Genomic DNA, 5,575 nt, shown 5'->3' with positions numbered 1-5,575 from the left:
CCTCGTCAGGTGTACCACAAAGGATAGTATGGAAGAGAAGTCCCAACTGGGATAAATACCAGACAACCTGGGTGCTTGATAAACACACAGTTATCTTGGCTTCCTTGTTTATCAGATTCTCCAGGCAGCTTAGCTACAGCAAAACCCAACAGGCTTTAGGAACTCCTGGGAGCGTTCAGTCTTGAGGTAGCTCAGATATCTTAGCTAGCGTTCCTTCCCTTTCTTGTGTCTCTTATGTTTGCTGGTGTAGTTGCAGAGAATCTCAGTTAATGTGGGCTTATTTTAAGGAATAGAGGGAAGGTCAGTCTCACCTGCCCCACATGAAGTAGGTCGTGGTGACTTCCTGCTCATTCCCGCAGCATCCTAGCTCCGTCCTAGGAACAAACACTCCTGTGTGTGTTTCCTTCCCTCCAACGCTTCAGTGGTTTGGTTGTGGAAGTAATTAGGAGGTTTCCCCTCGTGCCTTGCCTATTTAGTATATTTTGGTATCATAATGCAAATAAATTTCAATTGTACGTTTCTGCTGAGCAGTCTACCAGGCCCCGATTGGGTTGGGGGTGGGGGTGGGCTGAGACATTGCTCTTCCTCTCTGGCTGCCAGGGACACCAGCCCGAGGTGGGCATGGGACAGAGAACCTGATGAAATGAGAAGTCAGCTACCAAGAATAGGATACCAAGGCCCGCTCTCTGTACTTACCTTTCTCTTGCACTGCCTTTGGGGAGACCTTATAAACCTGATTTCTTCTTTGGGGCAGCGATACCCGCTTCACGTCACAGAAATTGGAGGTGCAGAGAATCAGTGCCTCCATCAAATCTCAGCCCAGAATTTGTGCTTTTAGACCCTGAAGCTTGGAATTCTGTGTGAGCTGGGCATCTTGCCGCTCAAGGGGGGAGGAGCCTGTGGGCCTCACTTTTCTTCTCTGGCTTGGCTCCACCTTTCTCTGTGGTCCATGGAGACTCAGAAGACCTCCTTTTACAGAAGCCAGAGCCAAATTCCTTTTGTGGGAAACTAGAACATGCATGCTTCCTTCTCAGTTCCCTTCCAAGCTCTGGATTCAGGAACGTCTGGTCCATGTTCAGATGGTTGCTTCTCTAAAAGACGTACAGCCAGGCATAAAGCTGGGAGGAGCTACCAGCATGTTCTTCAGAGGAGAGACTCCAGGAAGCAGTCAGAAGTAAATCCATTCTTCCATCCATGCCTAGTAAAGGACAGGTATTTGAGACAAACAGCATTAGCATTTGTGTTTGAGAGATCTGGATTCCATTCATACCTCATTCATCCATTATCTAGTGATCCGGAGCATATTAACCCATCTGAGCCTCAGTTTATTCATCTGTTAAATGGTAACAATAATAACACCCCTCTTACTGTTGAATGGATTATCTACTACATTGCCTAGCCGATAGTAGACACGTAATAAATGTATACTATTTATTACATATGGCAGTACAAATTATTAAGATTCTTGGTGTGAGTTATCTTTATTATTCCTACTTGCAGTGGGATAACTTAAGAACCTCATCAGTACTTAATTTATTTTATCCATCCTCAAAATAGTCTCTTTCTTTATAGGTTTCCACCTTAGATATATCACTTTTGTAATATAGTAAATGCTGGCCCCTGAATCTAAACTATCTCCACTTACTCCTTAGTCTCCCCCCACCCCACAGGACTTATAAGCACTGGGAACATTGTATATTTATTAGTTCATTTATTGATCACTTGTTTTCTCACACCAGAATGGAAGCTCTAAGGGAAATGTATAGCTCTCAGCACGTTACTGGTACACAGTCAATTGTTCAGTACATTTAGGTTGAATGAATGAGTGGTTAAAAAAATAAGAACAATGAATACTTGAATGAGTGACTGATGCAAAGCCTTAATTTAAATTCCATCAGTAAACAAAGGTAAATTTGACAGACTGCTTCCCCTGAGGATTGTGAAGTCTAGCAGCAGATGTATGAGAAAACATGAAAGACCAGTAGAGGGGAATAAGTGACAGACACTGTAAAAGAGAAAAAGAGAAGGTTCTGTGGAATGTCAAGAGAGAAAAAGGTAACTTTCAACGGTAGGATCAGAGACTGCCTCATGGAGAAAGTGTTTTTGTGCTTAGATTTGAAGGGGGTAGACAGCAGTGGACTTGAATGGATCGAAGGCATTCCATATGGAAGGACCGTAGGGGTGAAGCCAGGCATGGCAGACCTGAAGACACATATGTGTAGCAAATGAAACATTTTGTTTGTTTGTTTGTTTGTTTGTTTGCACTGATGTCACACCCTTGGGGCACCTGGGTGGCTCAGTCGGTTAAGCATCTGACTTCAGCTCAGGTCATGATCCCACGCTTCATAGATTCGAGACCACATCGGGCTCTGTGTTGATGACACCTTGGAGCCCGGAGCCTGCTTTGGATTCTTTGTCTCCCTCTCTCTCTTCCTCACCCCTAGTTGTGCTCTGTCTCTCAAAAATAAATAAACATTAAAAACAATGAAAACTAATGCCACCTCTATACTCATTCCTACCTCATTCCCATTTGAAGCATACATTATTTTTATTGTAGACTTCACTGAAATTCCACTTTCCTGTTGACACTTTTTAAGATCTCCTTAGTATATCTGAGGTTTACCTGATACAAATTTTTACTGTTTTTATCATTCATTTGGGGCTCACATTGTATCTGTATTGTCACTTTCTTCTTATTGTATGCCCTATCAAAATTTAAGGGGCAGGGGACAGAGACTTCTTCCTGTGAATTCTAGCTGTATATATTTGGATATATACATTATTCAGTAGATATTGGTTGGTAGACTGATTTAGGAAAGTAACTTTAAAAGATCTTGCAAGAAGTCTTTCTGTTGAATTCGGAGCAGAATTGCTGCCTCAAATTCTGTTGTGTGAAAGTTTGGCAAGACCTTGAAGAGCAAGTCCCTTTAGAAATAGAATATTTTAGAGCTAATATTTAGAGCTTCGCTTATGCGGGGTTCATTTTATGGATCATGAAACTGAAGGCCAAAGAACTCACTGCTTTCCTGATGTCCTGGAGCTAGTTAGAGGTTCATGATGATATTTTGGGCTTGAAAGCTTGAAAAGGTTTGTAAGACTTGATCTTTTACATTAGCCCAGGGAAATCTCCTGCTGGGAAGCCAAAACACAAAGCCTCATAGAGGCTCCTGAGTATAAAGAATGTACTCACAGACCCTCTAAACAATGAATATTACTGAAATGAGCCTTTTGACTAATAGAGGACTATTTTTGGAACTTGGAGCTGGAAGAGAAATTTGGATCAGGGATCTGAGTCATTCCCTGTTATTCCGGTTAATTACCACAGCCCTGCTTGAGGGAAACTGACTATTGCTAAGTAATAAAAATAGATAAGGCCCACAAAGGAAAATGGGTAATTGCTATGGAACCTGAAGGCATTTTAGGAAGATAAGACTAGAAGGAAAATCTCACAGAAAAGAAAACCTGGCCAAAAAAAGAAGAAAAAAGAAAAGAAAATACTGTGCTATATTTTAAAAACCTATGCTTAGAAATCAATCTAAACAGTTAAAACAAAACCTTTATTTATTTTCAATTCAAACATTTATTGCAGTTCCATTTATTTCCATTCGGATAGCTTATTGGTAAATTTTTCTTTGAAGGTTCTTAAAAATTGGTAAACCATGATACTTCCAATTGGCTAGACCAATCTTACCCGGTAGATTAAAGGGAACAAAAACCCAGACCTGTGAATTCTCTTCCAAAGAGTAATAGTTATAATGGCAGCAGTTATGGTTGAACTGATTGGACCTTCGAGGTGAAAAATCAGCAGGTCAAAGGATAAAAAAAAAAAAACAAACAAAAAAAAACATTGGTAGAGCTGTGAATAATGTCATGGTTAATAGTCATAAATAGTAACCAGGAATAATAGTCATAGTCTATGCTAAGAGATAACAGTAAATTGAATTGTAGACTCTTGCACGAACACTTCAAAAGTGTTGACTTTTCTGGGGCACCTGGGTGGCTCAGTCAGTTGAGTGTCTAACTCTTGATTTTGGCTCAGGTCATGGTCTTGCAGTTTGTGAGTTCAAGTCCCACATCGGGCTTGTGCTGACAGTGCAGAACCTGCTTGGGATCCTCCTTCTCTCTCTCTCTCTCTCTCTCTGCCCCTCTCCCACTCATGCGCACACGCTCTTGCTCTCTCTCTCTCAAAATAAATAAATAAAATAAAAATAAAAAATGAAAGTGTTGAATTTTCTTCTTTTTGTGTTTTTTCTCACCAAATTTTCCACTTCAGCTATTCTTTTGCTTTATTTCTGTCTTTCACCTATAACATTCCCTGCATTTTTGTACAGTTTTTCTTGTTTCATTCTCGTTTCTACTTTTCCTCTCTACAATTTTTCATACTATTGGTTGTTGTATTTTCCCTCTGATTCTCTACCTCCTTCCTCCTTCTTTCTTCCTCTTCTTTCCCCACTTGAAAAATTAAATGACCGTAATAAATACATTAAGTATTAATGATTACTCATTTAATGGGGTATGATTTTCCATACCTCAATCAAATCAATTTAGTTTAAATTTGTATGTCGTGCTTGTATTTGGCCTCTTGAATTTGTTGACTCATTATGTTATGCCTGTCACAGACCTTTATGAACATTTCCACATCGCAGAGGCTGCAGGTAGTGGAGCTAAGAAGATACATACTTCATCTTCCATGGCCTTGAACTGCCCTTAGGTTATTGAGAGAATCAGGCCTGTGAGCAGATACTTCAATGCAAGAATATCAAGTACTGCAATAAAAAACAAGAACTCTGCCTGTGAGAGAAGAGAATGAAGAATTAACTCTGCCTGGGGGTGGGAAGAAAACTTCCCTAGCAAAGAGGGTACTCAGGGGAATCTTTAAATAAGGAAAGAACGGCAGGTGGAAAAGAGAGAGTATTGGGTTTTACTTCCCTTTGACCCTCAACAGATTTTTCTCTATAATTGTTAGCGGCCTTAATGAAAAGGTGTTCCCAGTGATAAAAGCTTCAGGACGTTTTCAGATTGTGCCTTCTGGTAGAAAATGCATGCAAATAACTTCTGCCAGGAATAAGGGTTTCTCAGAGTTCTGTTCTGGGTTGCGTGGCCGCTGCAGGGCATCAAGAGGAAACAAAATTCTTGTAACTTCCACTAAAGCAGAACTTCCTGAACTCTTTAGGGAGATGTTAATAAATGTTTGGAAAAATAGTATCCTTTGATCAACTAGTTTGGAAACTAAGTTAAAGGATGTTACAAATGGGCTGTACTACTATACTGATAGTCACCAAAAGTCTTCCAAAAGAGATACATTAAGAGGCATTTTCCAAACTGATTTGACCTTGACCTTTTTCTTCCTCTCATGGGTTGGAATTGGGCATTCCTGACAGAAACGCACATGGTTTTTCTCCTGCAAACCAAGTCATCAGCACTTTCCTAACCATAGAAGTGAGATGTCTTTCCTCCCTGACTCCTTTCTGGAGCTGTCGCCCTGAGAAAATGCTAGTAGCTCTTTGAGTCGTATACCTCTCTGCCTGTCCACAGCCCAGAGAAGAGAGAAGAATGGGAACAGAGATGGTTTCCT

This window comes from Panthera uncia (genome assembly GCF_023721935.1).
Source record: "Panthera uncia isolate 11264 chromosome B3 unlocalized genomic scaffold, Puncia_PCG_1.0 HiC_scaffold_1, whole genome shotgun sequence".
Taxonomy (NCBI): Eukaryota; Metazoa; Chordata; class Mammalia; order Carnivora; family Felidae; genus Panthera; species Panthera uncia.
Note: the sequence above shows the minus strand (reverse complement) of the source record.